Below are 19,402 nucleotides of genomic sequence, written 5' to 3' on the forward strand. Positions count from 1 at the left end.
TCTGTATTTCTGTATGTGTGTAATTCTGTATTTTTTTTGTGTAATTCTGTATGTATTTGTAATTCTGTATGTATTTGTGTATTTCTGTATGTGTGTAATTCTGTATTGTTTGTGTAATTCCGTAATTCTGTATGTATTTGTGTAATTCTGTATGTATTTGTGTATTTTTGTATGTATTTGTGTAATTCTGTATGTATTTATGTAATTCTGTATGTATTTGTGTAATTCTGTATGCATTTGTGTATTTCTGTATGTATTTGTGTAATTCTGTATGTATTTGTGTAATTCTGTATGTATTTGTGTAATTCTGTATTTATTTGTGTAATTCTGTATCTATTTGAGTATCCTGTATGATTTGATTGGATGTTGTTTTTGTTTGTCATTAGCCTATGATAAGCCGGTTACCTGGCCCCTATGATGACAATACGAAGCTATAATTACCTGGTATTACCTACAGTATTATCTTCACCTACCCAGATACACAGGTATAGTCGTAGGCGAGACTATACAATGACCGACTGGTACACTAAAGGTATTATTCACTTCCGTCATTTTTACCTGTGTACAGGTGAGACTTGACGAGAATCAGTCAGGTAGAACTCACCTGTATATAAGGTTGCGTTTGGATATTTACGTATCCTGGCTGCACGAAAAGTAATCAACACCTTAAACAACTATTGTGTTAAATTAATTTTATACAAATAAGTTCTTCATTTTGCTCTCAGAAGACTATTTGGGCAGAGGAAGGTGAGTCTTATTTGAACGTCTGCTTATAAATATCGGTTTTTAACCTGAGTTGAGTTTGTATTCAAATAGGCATGCTAAGTTTTATGCACAAGATTTATGGACAGTTTTGTCTGATATAGGTAAAATGTTCTACCTACATTAGATTTTATATGTAAATGACTGGTTTTATGTTTAGGAGTAAATGCATAGAACTAAGCATTCTGGCAATTTTGATGTTAAATAGTGAATATAATAGGTATTGATGTGCATGGTGAATCTAGCTTCACAACATTCTCATACATGGAGTTTAATCATTGAAGTGTATCGCTGTGTGGATCGGTAAGCGAGGAAAAATCCAGGTGAATGCTTCGATCTGTACTGTATGTATCTCAGTGATTTTTTTACTTGTGTTTGTTGATGGTGGATAATGGTCAAAGCTCTCTAGCATTATCACTATTACCGTGCAGTGAGAGATTTGCTCTGCATTCTCACACATTCCAAGTGGAATACGAAACTAGTTCTTACTGTGTAATATACCTGGCTTTGTACGGCTGAGCTCTCAGGTAAACTAGATGTTGTGTTTGCATTGTATTAGAATAAGATCATAATCCAGGAAATTCAAAACTTAAAAATGGACCAGCTGAAAGAAATAACAAACATTTGCTTCCTTGAACGTTGTGTTTAATCTACAGGATTCCGATTTTGAAGAAAATATCAACCGATAAACAACTGTCAATATAGGGGCTGTCTTGTAGAAGGTAATTGCTATACCAAAAAGTACTGTTGAAACATCATACAATTAGACATACCGTATTTGGCGTAATTATAAGCGTCCAAGATGCATAAAAAATTCAAACAGGGGTTGCGGCTTATTAGAGAACCAAAACGTAAGTTGTAGACGGAAAAACTAAATCAGCCATATTTTAACCCTGTAACTTCTTTGAACTTCTATTCTCATTGTCACAGTAAACAATTACGTACATTTTTTCCTTTGAGACGAATTATTACATCGTTATTCACATGTGAAAGACTCACAAGGATGTAAAAACGTTACACAGTTGTAAAACATTGTTAAAGCCATGGGATTGGGGTGTTTATACAACTTCAACACCTTCTGCAGAACAGGAGAGCGGCGCTTATAGGGGGAGGGGCCGGCACTCATAGGGTGAGGGACACTATTTAATAAATTATGGTGAAAACAGTATACGTCACAATGCCACCCTTAAAGTAATGATGGTATCTCGTACATATTCTCTCCACCTACTTAATTTCTACTAATTTCGTGTTTCCACATACCATAGAGAATTTCCACGGCAATTTAATTGCATGATTATGACTGAGGCATCGGTTCTACTGTATATGCGCTGGAGACAATTTTCGCGACATTTAATCCTACGCAAAAAAACCCATTTTACATAAATTCGTGTTGTGGCATGTGTATAAACTTGAGAGTTTTTCACATGTGAATCACAACGTAATAATGCATCTCAAAGGAATGGATCAAAGAAAATGCAATTGTTTACTGTGACTGAGGTTCATGTGCCATGAGTACGGATAGAATTAATCGGTGCCTGACATTTTTTCCAAGTTGGTTTGTATACAACTTGCATCCTGGTTTACTAAAAAATGCCCCCATCTGTTAATTTTTTTAAGCGCCCTGGGTACTGATTATGGCGCATATGGTATTTATAAAACTAACTTCTTCAGACATACTATGATTGACACTTCAGTTAATAATATTATACACTATGGTGCATTAAATTGTCAATATGATAGTCAATCTCGGGGAAATGCGAACAGCGTTAAATAGTACAAAAGTTTTACAATTGTTCTTCGAATATTGGAGACCTACTGTTAGTGAAGCATTTAAGCATTGAAAGTGCTAGCTCTTCATGTTGAGTTTGACTTGATCTGTCCAGTTGGCATTCATATTGGCTATGAATGCCAACTGAAAGACGTTCATTGCTTATGTAGTATTTATATTTGATAACAATTATATGATGAAATCCTATGAGATTCTGCATCTGTAATGGATAAAGAATTCATTATCGCCATCTTCGGTGATTGTTGGCATGACACTTGTGACGTTACAATGATAATGATGGCAGTTCATAGACTGATGAATGCCAGGTTACATAGTAGGGCTGCAGTGAAGATGTGAGAGTATGAGAGTCAATTTAACATTCCTACTTTTTGCATTATCTGCTAAACATTAAATCATTTGTAGGTAATAAAAGTCTGCCATATTTTCTGGTGAAGTTTCGATCACCATTCTTGTTTACTTATCTTATTCAGATTTTTTTTATTGTCTTTATTGATTTTTTTCCAAACCTTATAAAATAGATAGCCATTTACGATACTTCCTGGTTATACAGTACCGTTTGTGTCTTAAGTCTTTCACATGTCCTCATATATCATATTCACATTATTGACGTAGAATAAGAGATATTGTAAAAGCATCAGTTTTAAAATATTTTTATACAATATGGCCATTTGCTGTAATCTTTTCTGAAAATGATTTATACTAATATTATTTCAACACAAGCAGATGGGGGGGCTTATTACAGGACATGGGCATATTGCCAGATAAACATTGAATTACATAACTTTTACGAGTATAAAATTGTGTCGGTTTATTATCGGCCATTTCTTTATTGATAAATCTGCTGTAACTCAATTAAAATTGTCTGCACTAGTGTGTATGCCTACAGTTTGGATTTACCCAAGTCATAAATAAATCAAAGAAATAATTTTATATCCTGATGGAGTGATACGAATGTTGAATGAAAGTTTCCATTTGAAGGGGCACTGAATTACTACAAGGCATGGTAAAACAGTTCTTATATGGATTCAATATCAGCGTCTCAATTGATATTTTTGTTCTCCAATTACAATAAATCACAGTAGCTAAGAAAAAGAGTCAGACATTTGAGGCTAAAGAATTATGGTAGGTACACAAATATTTGGTCGGCCCCATGAACTCATATTGTGTGTTTTTCTTTACAAAGAAACACTATTGAAACTTTATTGGCTTTCTGATGTCATACCAAACTTTTTGCTTTACAAAGAAATAGTCTTGGCTTTCTGAATTCATGCCATACCTTATTCCTTGATACGAAAGGAAGTATGTATAAATATTAGCTTTCTGAATTTTGTTTTTTCCTTAATACTTATTTATGAACCCATGATATGAACTTTGTTGAATTGGTTTAACAAAATAGGCATTGCTGAACAAGATTTGGCTATATGTTTTGAATAATATTATGTCACAATGGATGTTTATAAAAATAATGCTTATATTCACTGTCGATTAAAAAAGATGCATGATTTTGTGACTAATAGTGCTAACCAGTAATGGTTTATATAGATATGAGGAGCACAACCATATATATAATTAAGTACATGTATGCACAGAAATTACTTCTTAAAAAAGATGCATGATTTTGTGACTAATAGTGCTAACAGGTGATGGTTTATATAGATTACGAGGACCACAACCAATATATATAATTAAGTACATGTTATGCACAGAAATTAATTTGGTTTTGTGTTGGATTTTCTAGGTATTAAAAACCTCTGCGGTTATTTGCATGAAGGTCATGATGAGGTCGCCATTGAACAGATGGTGTGGCCCCAGAGAATTCTGGGAATGACAGTGCAGCACCTATACCAAAATCAATACCATATATGGTGTAGATACATCACATGGTAGATTGTCACTTGTATCCGTGACAACACTATATGTGTATACACCTGCCCTTCAGGCACATGCAGTGCTATAATTAGACAGTGAAGTAACAAAACTGATGATGGAAGTTTGTAACATTATTAGTATGATAGGCCAAGATGTTAATTGTATAGTAAACTAATCAGGGTAACTGTCTCTTAGCAACAAACGACCTTGATAGGGGATAAGTACGTATTAGTGAGGGTGTATCAAAAATCAGATAATTCTCATTGCAGATAAGAGAGATTAATTATATAGAGCTGTGGCATATTTAATGAATAGCAACATATACATAGCCAGGCTTATTGCTAAAGATTACCATGGAAACAGAAAGATAATCAAACCTAACACATAGTTATTATGACTTATTGGTAGACAAGGGCTTATTACTGGACATACTTATTAACAGACATGGACTTATTTTAAAACAGACATGGACATTTTACTGGACATGGGCTTATTACCAAATATAGGTCTATTACCAGACATGGGCTTATAACCAGATATGGGCTTTTTACAAGAGATGGGCTTACAACCAGACGTGGGCCTATAACTGGACAAAGGCCTATTACAAGACATGGGCTTTTAACCAGACATGGGCTTATTACCAGACATGGACTTATTACCAGATATGGGCTTATTACCAGACATGGGCTTATAATCAGACATGGGCTTATAACCAGACATGGGCTTATACAAGACATGGGCTTTTTACCAGACATGGGCTTATAACCAGACATGGGCTTATTACCAGATATGGGCTTATTACCAGACATGGGCTTATTACAAGACATGGGCTTTTAATCAGGCATGGGCTTATTACCAGACATGGGCTTTTTACCAGATATGGGCTTATTACCATACATGAGCTTGTTATCAGACATGGGCTTTTTACCAGAACTGAGCTTATTAATAGACATGGGCTTATTACTAGACATGGGCTATATCGCTACCAAACATAGGCTTTTTCTCAGACCTAGCCTTGTTACTGCAGACTTATTGTCTTTTTACTTATACTTTTGACAAAAGTTTATGTATACCATCAAGGGTTTTAGCTTGATATGAAGATAGAAATACTAACAGAAGGACATGGGCCTATAAAAATCCTATAAATAAGTCCCAAGACATTGTCGATTTTGTAAATTAAGCTATTGTTATATTATTGCAAAATTGTTTTAAGTGTGTACTGGTCAATTGATAAGCTTCCTTGGTGCATATATGCATGGAATGAAATGACTGATTATAGATATTAATGTACATGTACATAAACATGTATATATTCATTTATCATATCTCTAACAATGCTGATTTCTTGCAATAAGAGGATAAATACTGTATTTGACCCAATAAGCGACCAGCGCACTTAAAATGATAAAAAAAAATTAAGGGACTTTCAAAAAAAATTTGCACAATTAAGTTACATATTACTTTGAAAGTTAAATGAAAAAAAGAAGCTACGTGGTACTTCAGACTGCATTTAAGTGGACTGGTGAGACTTTATTGGGGCACATATAAGACTGTGGAGCCACTTATTGTGTGGAAAAGATAGGTGAAAAATTCACTGCATAATGAAGCCATTTTGTTTGTAAACACTGTGAGGTTTACAAAACACATGCAATATTGACATAAACTAGTCTTAATATATATAATAGGTGTCATGGCGTCTCGGTGGGAACCAGTTGTCAAATGTATCCATTTTTATACTCCCATCTCATGTTTTTATAACATAAATGTTTGCTTGGCTACCTGGCAAGATGTACATATTATGATTTGTAGATAGTTTTGGGGCCATTATAAGTTCAATGTGTAAATAAAACTCATCATATATGTATATATATATATACATACTTAGGATCTAATAGCCTCGAAAATGTACACCAAAGTGTTGTCACCTTGACCTCATCAAAAGATTTTCTCTTTGTAAACGTTATTTACCTTTAATCAAAAATTACTCATAACATTCAAATGATATATCGGTGATCAACAATTTGTAGAATTTTTAACATTATTGTTTTGAAGAATCAGTGGAACTTTAACTAATTCTTCTACGTTGTTGTGTTAAGCTTTGGATTTTGTGATTATTGAAGGTTTAAAAGGTTAAAATGTAGGTCAATGTTGTTATGCTTGGTTACTTGTCCATGGAAAGTTACCTGTGTCGCCTTAACGAGGACAACAGGTGTAAAACACTTTCTTCTCAGCCTTCGGCTTTTAAAGTAATTTAGATGTGATTATCGCTGAATTTAGTCTACATATCTGTGATATTGCCCAGCGAGTTTGATAGTTTACACCAAATATGAGACGTTAATGTATATATAATTTTGTTTACATTTCAGAAAGTTTTAAAGTCTACTGTATAAAATGATATGTTTGTATACATATCATAGTGTAGAGCTTTGAAGATATTTTTGCCTTGAGTTTATTTGGTTCGGTTTGTTTGGGTTAGCGTCCTATTAATAGCCAGGGTCATTTAAGGATATGCCAAGTTTATGAAGTGGAGGAGAGCTGGAGTACCCAGAGAAAAACCAACAACCAGCTGTCAGTAACCTATGTCAACTGTCTGACATAGGATTCTGATCATTCAAATGCGTAACTCAATGGTGAAGGACTTGTGTCAGGACATCTTAATCACTCGACCAACAAGGCCTTAAAGATTATCAAGACTATCATCCCCCCCCCATACCCCCCAACCACAACAAAGTTCCGTCCGTCTGTCTGTCTGTCTGTCTGTCTGTAGATACAACTTTGTCCAGCAAACTCCTCCTAAACTAATAGACAGATTTTGATAAAATTTGGTACACAGAACCCTGTCATAAAGTGGAGTTGAATAAACTGTTCTGTATAGCGAAGGGTATTAGTCGCACACTCTGGTGACAGTTCTAGTTTGAAAAATGTTATATGTAGGTTTTATGTCGAGAGAGAAGGCAGTTTTAGGATAAATACAGCTTTACGCTAGGTGAGAGGTGCTTATTTCAGGAGACAAATGATATTTCAGAAATGTTATAATATGGAGGATTATTGAAATCCTAGAAGGAAAACGCAATACAGCTTGGTGAAAGGGGCTTATCAATTATTTAAAAGGACAAATATGATACAAGAAACAATCAATCAGTCCCATCAGTTGACCATTTTGACATCAAAAGTATCGCATCAAATATGATGTCACAACCATCCGAAGATGGGACAAATCAATAGCTATTGTACATTTCCAATGTCGTTTTAACATTTTGAAACCAACCTGATGAATAAATCAGTTGATAGACAAGATGACATTTTCGATTTGATTTCAATAACATGTCAGTTAAATTCTTTTAATGTAACGTTAACCTGTTCACCCATGAAGATGCATTTTGATTCTTTTATAGTTTAATGGGTGGAATAGTCCATTTTGATTCTTTTATAGTTTAATGGCTGGAATAGTCCATTTTGATTCTTTTATAGTTTAATGGCTGGAATAGTCCATTTTGATTTTTAGCTCATCTGGTCCTTAGTGCACCTGGTCCGAAGGACCGAGGTGAGCTTATGGGATACCGCAGCGTCTGGCGTCCGGCATCCGGCATCCGGCGTCCGGCGTCCATCAACAATCGACTTCTTCTCCATAACTGCTGGTCGGATTTCAACAAAATTTGACTGGTAGCATCCTTATGGGCTACTAACTGAAAATTGTACAAATGATGGGGCTGATCCCCCGGGGGCCTGAGGGGCGGGACCAAAAGGGGTCAATATGGATATTTCCATATAAACGACTTCTTCTCTGAAACCAAACATGGGATAGCACCCATAATGCAATGGTAGCATCCTTAAAGGGTGGGGATTCAAAATTGTACAAATGATGGGGCTGACCCCCTGGGGGCCTGAGGGGCGGGGTCTAATGGGGTCAATTTGGCTATTTCCATAAAACGACTTCTTCTCTGAAACTAAGCAAGTGATAGCACTCATAATGCAATGGTAGTATCGTTATAGGGTGGGGATTCAAAATTGTGCAAATGATAGGGCTGACCCCCAGGGGGCCTGAGGGGCGGGGTCAAAAGGGGTCAATTTGGCTATTTCCATATAAACGACTTCTTCTCTGAAACCAAGCAATGGGATAGCACCCATAATGCAATGGTAGCATCCTTATAGGGTGGGGATTCAAAATTGTACAAATGATAGGGCTGACCCCCAGGGGGCCTGAAGGGCGGGGTCAAAAGGGGTCAATTTGGCTATTTCCATATAAACGACTTCTTCTCTGAAACCAAGCATGGGATAGCACCCATAATGCAATGGTAGCATCAATTATAGGGTGGGGATTCAAAATTGTACAAATGATGGGGCTGACCTCCCTCCCGGGGCCTGAGGGGTGGGGTCAAAAGGGGCCAATTTGGCTATTTCCATATAAACGACTTCTTCTCTGAAACCAAGCATGGGATAGCACCCATAATGCAATGGTAGCATCAATTATAGGGTGGGGATTCAAAATTGTGCAAATGATAGGGCTGACCCCCAGGGGCCTGAAGGGTGGGGTCAAAAGGGGTTAATTTAGCTATTTCCATATAAACGACTTGTTCTCTGCAACTAAGAATGGAAGAGCACTTATAATGCAATGGTAGCATCCTTATATGGTTGGGATTTGAAATTGTACAAATGATAGGGCTGCATGACCCCCGGGGGCCTTAGACAGCAATAGATGCAAGGTCAAAAAGGTCAATTAGGCTACTACTTTCATATAAATTACTTTGTCTCTGAACCTATGTATTGGATAGCATATTTGTATGGTATCAATAGCATCATTGTATGGTTGTGATTCAAAATTAAATTTTGGGAGTCAATTTTGCTTATTTTTCTTATTGTCAGAGTCTTGTGATAAATTACTAACAAAAAAACCAGGTGAGCGATACAGGCCCTCTGGGCCTCTTGTTTTATAGTTTAATGGCTGGAATAGTCCATTTTGATTCTTTTATAGTTTTAATGGCTGGAATAGTCCATTTTGATTCTTTTATAGTTTAATGGCTGGAATAGTCCATTTTGGCATTTCAGGGGTGAATGGGTTATATGTTCAGGTTAATTGATGACACAGAGATGTTTAAAATTGGAAGAGTTAAAGATGCTCCACCGCCGACAAATGGTCTTTTTTCACTATCAAAAACAAGAGCAGGCGATTTTGTATTTTTCTTCAGTTACAAAAGTTACTTACTTTACACCATTACCACCATGGAAAAGTTTGAGCTTCTATTTTTTTCCTCAAGTTAAAAATACGAAAAATAATGCATCCCGAAAAAATTCCTTGGCACTCTATCCTATATGGAATGAAGAACTGATTGCGCATGTACCTAAGGCAAAAATAAATTATTTTGCATTATGTTTGTGTTAATTAGGAATATATATATACAATAAAACACCAATTATTGTTCATATAATGAATATCATTTATGCGCTGTCAGCGGTGGAGCATCTTTAAATGTCAAGTATGATAGGGTACAGATAGATAACTATTTCTCTCATTTTTTTTTAAAGAAAGATTTTTATTATTATTAATGATTGAGTGTTTAAAAAGATAAAATCTTCTTGATAGAAGTGTTCTATGAGTAAAAAAAAAAAAAAAAAATGTCATGATTGATCATTTTTTTGACATATCAATTTTTCTGATTTTATTACTGAAAATAACAACTAGCATAAGAAAGACAGATTTAGTAAACTTTAAATTTACCAGCTACATCCAGTCTGTATTTAGTATTGGCCAATTCTACTGTGAAATATGTGGCAAAATAAACACTGTGTAAGGGACTGTAGAACCTAATGTAGCCAGTCCATATTTTAATTTTACACAGGGTTTATTTAACTGTGAAATGTGACAATGCCACTGTAGCCAGTCCATATTTTACACTAGGATGATTCAAATGTGAAATGTGACAATGCCAGTGTAGCCCGTCCAATATTTTACCTTGGGACAATTCAACTGGTGAAATGTGACAATCGCCACTGTATGCCAGTCCATATTTTACACTGGGATGATTCAACTATGAAGTGTGAAAATGCCACTTAGCCAGTCCATAATTTACACTGGGATGATTCAACTGTAAAATGTGACAATAACACTATAGCCAGTCCATATTATACACTTGAGATGATTCAACTGTGAAATGTAGATAATGCTACTGTAGCCAGTCCATATTTTGCATTAGGATGATTCAACTGTGAAATGTGACAATGCCACTATAGCCAGTCCATATTTTACACTGGGTTGATTCAACTGTGAAATGTGACAATGTCGGTGTAAGCCAGTCCATATTTTACACTGAGATGATTCAATGTGAAATGTGACAATGCCACTGTAGTAGTGTTTCCCACAGCCCCGTATTTTAGCATGGCGCCGCGCCGTGCCCTTTTTACCTGACGCCATGCCCCTATGGACATACGCCGGCCCCCTGTTTGTCCCCAGTACACTTCTAAACTAAACTACCAAAATACCAGGTAGTTGGCTTGATAATATAAGTAAAACAAAAGAAGGTGTGACCACGTGATTCCCTGACCCCCTGACCCAACACCCCAGTGACCCTAATTAGCAGCCTTGGGCTAATTCCACCTTGGCTTGTGGTGTCGACTTTCAGGTCTGATGTATACGTAAGCTGAAGTCAAGCATCCGACCGGCAGCCTAGAAAACAATCAGCAGCTGGCCTTTCAATAAGTTTTATGACTACAGCTAGTGAGCATTACTTCAAAAACAAATACTGCCTACAACTGTAGAATGATTTACTCACGTTTTTAATGTTAAATAGGCCTATCATATATTCGGATGAGATGTCACAAGATTGCAATCGTAATGGCCGCCATTTTGGGTGTATTGTAAATAGTATATCCGGTGAGCGTATTGAATTTCAGGATTTTACTAATATTCACGTTTTTTAAAAATGAAAACGGTTTTATTTTTTTTTTTAGAATTCGGTGTGAATTTATATTTTAGAAAAGATATCTTAATAATAATAAAATTATAATAGCAAAGTAATTAAAATAAATCAAATTAAAAAGAAATCAACTTTTTTCTCTATCAGATTAAATTGAAACATTTTGCATACTACTCTAACACTTATCTGTATTTTCTTAATTTAGTGCTTGTAAATGTTAGAACATTATTTTAATTAATTGTCCATTATTATGAAACATGTTATCTTATTCAAATCAATACAGTATTTTTAATATTTAATAAAGATATATATTAAAATAAAGGTGACTGGATTGAAATAAAGGAATACAATTTGAATTTCCCCATTCTTTTAATTAATATAAATGAAATTTAGATCTTTATTGTGAATCAATTATAGTCATGATCATATGATCTGCAGATTACAATTTTCAAAATCATTTTTTTCACTCAGAATAATTTAAATAGATGTCCTGATATTACTTAGACAATACAGAGAGTTTAAAAGCATTTAAATGATATTAAGTTGAACCAGAATTAAAATAAACAACAAGACCAGTTTTTAAAGATTTCCCCTTGTATTGGAAGTTGTCGATATAACCTTTGTGCCACTCTGATCGTTATTTATCGCGGTCAAGGTGCCCTTTTTCAAAACCCAGCACCATGCCCTTTTTTTTCCTGTGGTGAAACACTATGTTAGCCAGTCCATTTTTTACACTGGGACAAAACAACTGTGAAATGTGACAATGCCACTGTAGCCAGTCCATATTTTACACTGGGATGATTCAACTGTGAAAATTGTGACAATGCCTGGCCATATTTTAACACTAAGGATGATTCAACTGTGAAATGTGACAATGCTACTGTAGCCAGTCCATATTTTACACCTGCCCTTCGGTATTTTAGCTTACTTTTCCTCCATAGCTCACTGTGAGAGATAATCCCTACACAACTTAGCCAACATAAATGTTGACTTTGCATTCTGTTCTTCAGCTGTTTTTGGTTTCAAGTCTGTCATGCAACAGAAGGAGCTGTGTTTTTTGGAAGCTTGTTTAAAAAAAAGTTTTACTCATAAACTGGAGCGAATTCTGTGAGATTTGTTTTACATTTTAAACGGTTCACAAGTATGTAGTCCAATGGAGGAACATCATAATTACTTTATTTTTAGTAAGTATTTAAAGATTTATTTCATAACGTTTTTTCTACTGTTTCTTCATATCTATCTGACTGAATTAAAAACTCTTGTTGGGGTTTTTCAATTCACCAAACACAAGTATTTTATATGACGTTACGTATAAGCGTGATTATTATATAATACGTAACAAGTATGTATTTTCCCGTTTCTTGCACGGTACAATAAACTTCCCTGTTTAACACATATCAAATATACAAACGATTGTAGTCATATTTAATAGATGTTCAATAATAGCATTGTAAATATAACCTTATTCAGATAAGAATTAACAATGGTATACAAATATACAAGTTTGTCAGAATTTTTTATGGTAACCCTCATTATGATACATAGAATATATATTAATTTTGAAGACTTGAATTTTGATAACAACAAAACTGATTGCCTAATGATTATTTTAACCCCTTCTTTCATTCTGAAAATTTCATTTGAGTGAATTAAAGAGTTTTTAATAAAATTATTCAAAAATTAGACAAAAATTTTATAAATTAGTGTTTAATTCTTATCCTTTATTACAGGATGCATGAAGGATTTACTATAACTTAGATAGGGTAATTTCCATCAATTTCTTTTAAAAGTGTCAATTCACAGTTTCATCATAGTTATAATTGATCAATGTAAATCAATTTAAAAAAAAAAAAAAAAAAAAGATAATTGTAAATGCAAGTGATGATTTGCTTTATCAATGCTGATAAATCAGGAATGCATTAGTAAATACTTCTCATTTCACTGCATTATATATCCTATTTTTTCCTTCATCTATACTTCTTTTTCTTCCACCATTTCCCTGAATTATCGCATCTCTTACTTTATCCCTACCTCACGGTCACCACGGTCACCCTACCTCATGGTCACCCTACCTCATGGTCACCCTACCTCACGGTCACCCTACCTCACGGTCACCCTACCTCACGGTCACCCTACCTCATGGTCACCCTACCTCACGGTCACCCTACCTCACGGTCACCCTACCTCACGGTCACCCCTACCTCATTCACCATTTCACTAATTCACCTACATCTAACTGGTCACCCTAAGGTCAATGGTACCTCACCACCTACCTCAACCATTATTATATCCTATTACCTACCTCACGGTCACCCTACCATCACCCCCATCACCCATTTTCACCCTACCTCCTCATGGTCACCCTACACCCTATCACTGGTCACCACCCCTCATAACCACCCTACCACAATGGACACCCTACCTCTCCCCATATTAACTCCCTACCCCCATGTAATCACACTCTACCTTCCTTCACCCTATATGGTCACCCTACCCCATATCACCCATCTCACCCTACCAATATTACCTCCTCCCCAATGAATATCACCCCTACCTTTTCCACCACCTATCACCTTCCCTACATGTCACCACCTTATTACCCAATATTAAATGCTCCCCCCTGGAATATCACCCTACCCCCCCATGGTCAATACCCCCAGGGGGTCACCCTACCTTCACCAAAGATACACACATAATCAGCTCCCCCCCAATATCACCCCCCAATATTGCTCCTCTCTTCCCCATATCACCCCCCCCTCCCCTCCCAATATTAACCCAACCCCCCTTCCCCCTCCCCCTGAATATCACCTATCCCCTCCCAACTTATACAATACCAGCAGGAACAGATACTGTCAGTAGAGATACACACATAATCAGCTCCCCCCATATCACCCCCATATTACCCCCTCTCCCCTCCCAATACTAACCCAACCCCCTCCCCCCTGAATATCACCTATCCCCTCCCAACTTATACAATACCAGCAGGAACAGATACTGTCAGTAGAGATACACACATAATCAGCCTCCCCCCATATCACCCCCATATTACCCCTCTCCCCCTCCCAAAATTAACCCCCCTCCCCTCCCCTCTGAATATCACCTATCCCCTCCCAACTTATATACAATACCAGCAGGAACAGATACTGTCAGTAGAGATACACACATAATCAGTTCCCCCCCCCCCCCCAATAATACCCCCCATATTACCCTCTCATCTCTCCCCATATCACCCCCCCTCACTCTCCCCTCCCCAAAATTAACCCCCCTCCCCCCTCCCCTCTGAATATCACCTATCCCCTCCCAACTTATACAATACCAGCAGGAACAGATACTGTCAGTAGAGATACACACATAATCAGCTCCCCCTCATATCACCCCCCATATTACCCCTCTCTCCCAATATTAACCCCCCTCCCCCCTGAATATCACCTATCCCCTCCCAACTTATACAATACCAGCAGGAACAGATACTGTCAGTAGAGATACACACATAATAACCCCCCCCCAATATCACCCCCCCCCCCCCCCATTATTACCCCTCTCCCCCCATATCACCCCCTCTCCCCTCCCAAAATTACCCCTCCCCTTCCCCCTGAATATCACCTATCCCCTCCCAACTTATACAATACCAGAAGGAACAGATACTGTCAGTAGAGATACACACATAATCAGTTCAGGGTCAGTACACATGTGTTGAGCGTGTAAATGATGTACTCAATGTGGCTTTACAAGCCCCAGGAATGTACAGCCAGCTCATTAAACAAACCTGTCCCCCATTAATGTATTAGTGTAATTTGCCATAGTGTGCTTCATCCTGTATCATATTGACATTCAAAGCAATGACAACATTCCATATCTGTATAGCATTCACATTTCAGATTTTGTCCGAACTTCCTTATTCCTCATGTTTCAGTTAAGGAATTAAAATCAAAAGGGAAAGGTCATAAGTAATGTTTGATAAGTGCCCCCAACCTCTTCATAAGAAATTTTGAAATTATGCAAGTTTTGTACTGATTCCTTATTTCTTATGTTTCAGTTAAAAGATAAAAAAAAATCAAAAGGAAATACCGTAATCGCAGTGATAAAATCCCTTCCAAATGAGTGCCACAATCTCTTCATAAGAAACTTTGAAATAATGCTAATTTTATACTTTTTCCGTATTTTTTGTTTCAGTTAAAAAAATTAAAAAAGAAATAACGTAATTGCTGTTATACCGTAATCACAGTTATCCCTTCCAAATGATTACCGACCTCATCGTAAGAAATTGATATTATACAAATTCAAATTTAATCATGTGATACATTTAGATCATTCTGAATAATGGTTAAAACTTTCTGTCTACTGTAAATCAACTTTTTATATCTGTGACATTATTTCATATTTCCATCTTTGGTACATTTTTCGCAGCAATTAAGTTTTTGTTTCATGATCTAATCTTCTGTGTTTCTACTTTTTGTGACGATTTCTTTTTGTGGTCTTAACATTTGGGATGCACGAATGAAATCACACATAAATATTTGTTTACATTATTTCTAGACCACAATGTTTAAGCCACAGCTGACAGACATACCCTATTCGACCCAATAAGCGCCCAGGGCACTTATAAAATTAAAAAAAAGAAAAGAAAAAAAAAATGAAAAGGTGCATAATAAGATGAAATTATTGCAATCCTATACAGTTTTGATAGTATTGGTCTTATGCCCATCAGTTGAAATTGAGTCCTCAAAGGAGGATGGGGACTTACGAGGAACATGGAAGCTTATTGGGTCGAATAAACGTATACAATATAAGCAAGTGATATAGATAAGTCCCGTGAGTATATATTGTACTAAATAGTCCTGATGATTAAGGAAAGTTTATATAGTGCAAATATTGTTATCATTATGTTTGGTGCATCCTGGCATGAGTGATGTAGAGGTTTCAGTGGCCATGAAGTTGTCCTGACATATTATGACATTCGTATCCAAATCCCATGTGGTACTGACTGCTGTCGGTGATTTTTCATCCAGGTAACTCAGGCTTTCCCTCTCCCAACAAACCTGGTACAATCCTTCAATGACCTGCGCTGTTAATAGGATGTTAAACTAATAAAACCCCAAACCCCTAATAAATCCTAACACAAAATCATTTACCTAGTGACAGTAATTGTTAAAGGTCCTGATGATCACAGACAGTGCCTACATGTTACAAATGTATTTCCAAGAACTAACAAATTACTACCAACTGCAGTAAAATTGTTTCTTCAAGAAATGTCAAGAGCTCTTGAACTTCTCTCAGATTAACTGCAGTCATTTTGTCAATATACAGTCCATAAAAAATTCCTTTTTACTTTTCGCAGTATAAAATGTACTTGTAGAAAAATACCATTATCTCCAAGGAAAGGTGTCACACCAAACTAAAAGTGGCAATGTCCTTTGTGCCATAAACACAAGAGACAGCATTCTTCTGTAATAATCATTTATGGGAGCCATTTTGGGCGCCATTGAGTGATCTCATACTGGCTATCATGAAAACTTTTGTTTTAGGAACGAATATTTGTAGGTAGGAATGAATAACCCACTTTAAAACCATAATGGCTCCTTATTGTCTGTACAACGTCCATCAGTCTGGTAGAGAAAATTTAGAAGGTTTGATATCACACTGAAATCTCACTTAAAATCATCATGACCTTTACCTCAAGGTTAAAGGTCATACATAATGCAAATTTTTTATGGAAAAATGCTATATGAGCAATATAGTCCTGTACCTCAAATTGACTATATTAGCTAAAAAAAATTTGCAATAAATTTGTAATTAAAGTCTTTTTGACCAAAATTTTAATTAAAAAGTTCTATTTAAAGCAATCTCAAAATGATTGAGACTTTTTTAATGGTGTCGTAAGGGGAGTGTCACAATGATTGAGACTAAGGTGTGTGCTAAGGGGATGTCATTGGCCCTCAATCTTACTTCTTGATGAGATGTGCATTTTACAATATTCATTTTTTGTTTTGCTCATATATGATTGCCAAATGAAGCACATCAAAATGAAAACCCGAAATCAAAAGGTTGAGATATGGATACTATCATTTGGGAGAAGCAAGTCAGGTTTTCCGAGCAATATGACCAAAAACAATGGTCCTATTGTACAAATAGAAAAACATGTTTGTCTTAGTTGCCTTTGGACTCCGAATTGAGGGGTAAGAAGGGGTAAACTTATGTTAGGCCAATAGCATACAATTTCTAGTTAGTTGTAATGTTAAACAAAAAACACATATTTTAGTAATATAACCTTCTTTTGATAAAATGATTATATTTGGTGCATTCAAAGGGACATGTGTTTTTTATTCAATTAAATAGATACAACTGATTTCAGTTCATACTGCAACTAGGTTGACGACTGCTATAAGTAATGAAACTGATCCATGGAGATTTAGACAAATTCTGTGTAATTTTTGTTGAAGGTTAAAAAAATTATATCGGCCAAAATAAACTGCAAACCATGAACCATTTATTTCACAAACCAATTCTTAACGAATTCTTTGATTAGAACACGCAAGTCATTGATGATTCAGATTGCAATTAGTAGTTGGCGGACATTTTACATGTTGTGCTAGGTGTTGTCATGGTAACCATCTCTTGACGTTAGTTTTTAATTAAGGTTATTGCTAGCATATAAAGAGATATAAGAATATTAAAATTAAAATTAGGAATACTTTTACATAATGACAATGTTGATATATTTACTTAATGCATGATATGAACAAAAGCAGTAACAAAACCAAATAAAGATCAATTGTATCGAGACTTAAATCCTAGGTATTCTTGAACTTTTTCTACAGATTGTGGCTATTAACCTGTATAATGCAGTTCAGTTGAGGTAAACGGTGATGAAATCGATCACAATAATCAATGACGGTCGTTAGGTTTACCAACGGATGAATGCTAATAATTATTTAAGTTTGTCCCTCTCCGTTAATCTGGGTATATAATATGGAGGACGGTGTTGTACTGAAATGCTTTTGAGAATTTTGGTTCGACAGATTTCGGGTAGTGATAAGTGGGTTTGTGGATGTATTGTGAGGATATTCTGTGATTTCACAACAAAAGTAATTTTAAACCCTAAATGTCTTACATGAGATGATTTTTCCAGCTTGATTGGATGGGAACCAACCCCGCTCGCTGACAATACATTCCTGCGTGGCATGGCCTTTGGCTAATTCCTGGTCAGTGTAATATTAAAACCGGTTCATTTCAAGAGACACATATGTTTACAATCAGATTGGTTTCTAACATAATGTTGTTTCCGGGATGTTGTCGTGGGTATTATATATCTGAAAATACAAGTGGTGATGATCGATGAATGGCATAACATGTGGTATCACAGATTTTGTGAGTCTTGGAATGCGCCGTGCTGTCGGTTATGGAGGAATGCATAACTCTTGATGACTTTGATTCTGATCTCATTTTTGTCATCTGTGAAACGGTCATGATCATAAAAGCGTTCTTTTTTTCATATCTGGTGAAATAGTGTTAACAGATTGAAATAAATTCCGGCCCATGCACCTTTAACTGTTGTTCTTGTTACATTTGTGAGCTTGGATTTTGTGCCATCTACTCTAGGTACAAAAATATCTTCACTAATTTTGAACTCTATTTAATATTACAGCGAGAGCACAATTTTTTCAGAAGAAAGGTGTGTATTCTAAATGTTTGCTGCACACTACGAGAGGAAACTATGATATTTAATTTTGTGGTTGCTTGAAAAATGATATAAGAAACTACTTTATCTTTGAAATCTTTGATATAAAGGTGTCTCTCAATAAAGTTCTTTGTTTTTTATAGGTATTCTGTTTTACATTTGCTGATAGTTGAGGGGCCTTACATTCTTGCATTGTTAAAAAAAGGGTTATGGTAGATGTTATAGCCTTTAGAATACCATTCTATTTTGATTGTAGACCATAACAGAGAATTATAAGTCTTACATATGAACAATAAGACTTATGGATGTATGTTTACCTTCTCGTGTTAACCTTTTAACCTCATAAGCGTTTTCCTATTTTTTGGAACTATACAGCCTAAAAGTATCATTGAA

General features: G+C 35.8%; 1 protein-coding gene across 4 annotated transcripts in view; it reads left to right on the forward strand.

Annotated features, from left to right (window-relative positions):
• LOC138335999 (protein kinase C delta type-like) overlaps nucleotides 1-19,402 on the forward strand; it is a 108,735-nt gene that overhangs the window by 8,836 nt on the left and 80,497 nt on the right. Inside the window, exon 1 of one of the 4 annotated variants that reach the window (XM_069285249.1) lies at nucleotides 581-747. The exons of 1 other annotated variant lie outside the window; for it this stretch is intronic. The gene's annotated coding sequence lies outside the window, so the exon portion shown is untranslated. Of the gene's footprint in view, nucleotides 1-580; nucleotides 748-1,453; nucleotides 1,485-19,402 lie in introns of those variants that run through there. 2 more of the 4 variants (XM_069285255.1, XM_069285252.1) reach the window with 2 other exon arrangements.

Source organism: Argopecten irradians, chromosome 12, assembly GCF_041381155.1.
Source record: "Argopecten irradians isolate NY chromosome 12, Ai_NY, whole genome shotgun sequence".
In the NCBI taxonomy this organism is placed as follows: domain Eukaryota; kingdom Metazoa; phylum Mollusca; class Bivalvia; order Pectinida; family Pectinidae; genus Argopecten; species Argopecten irradians.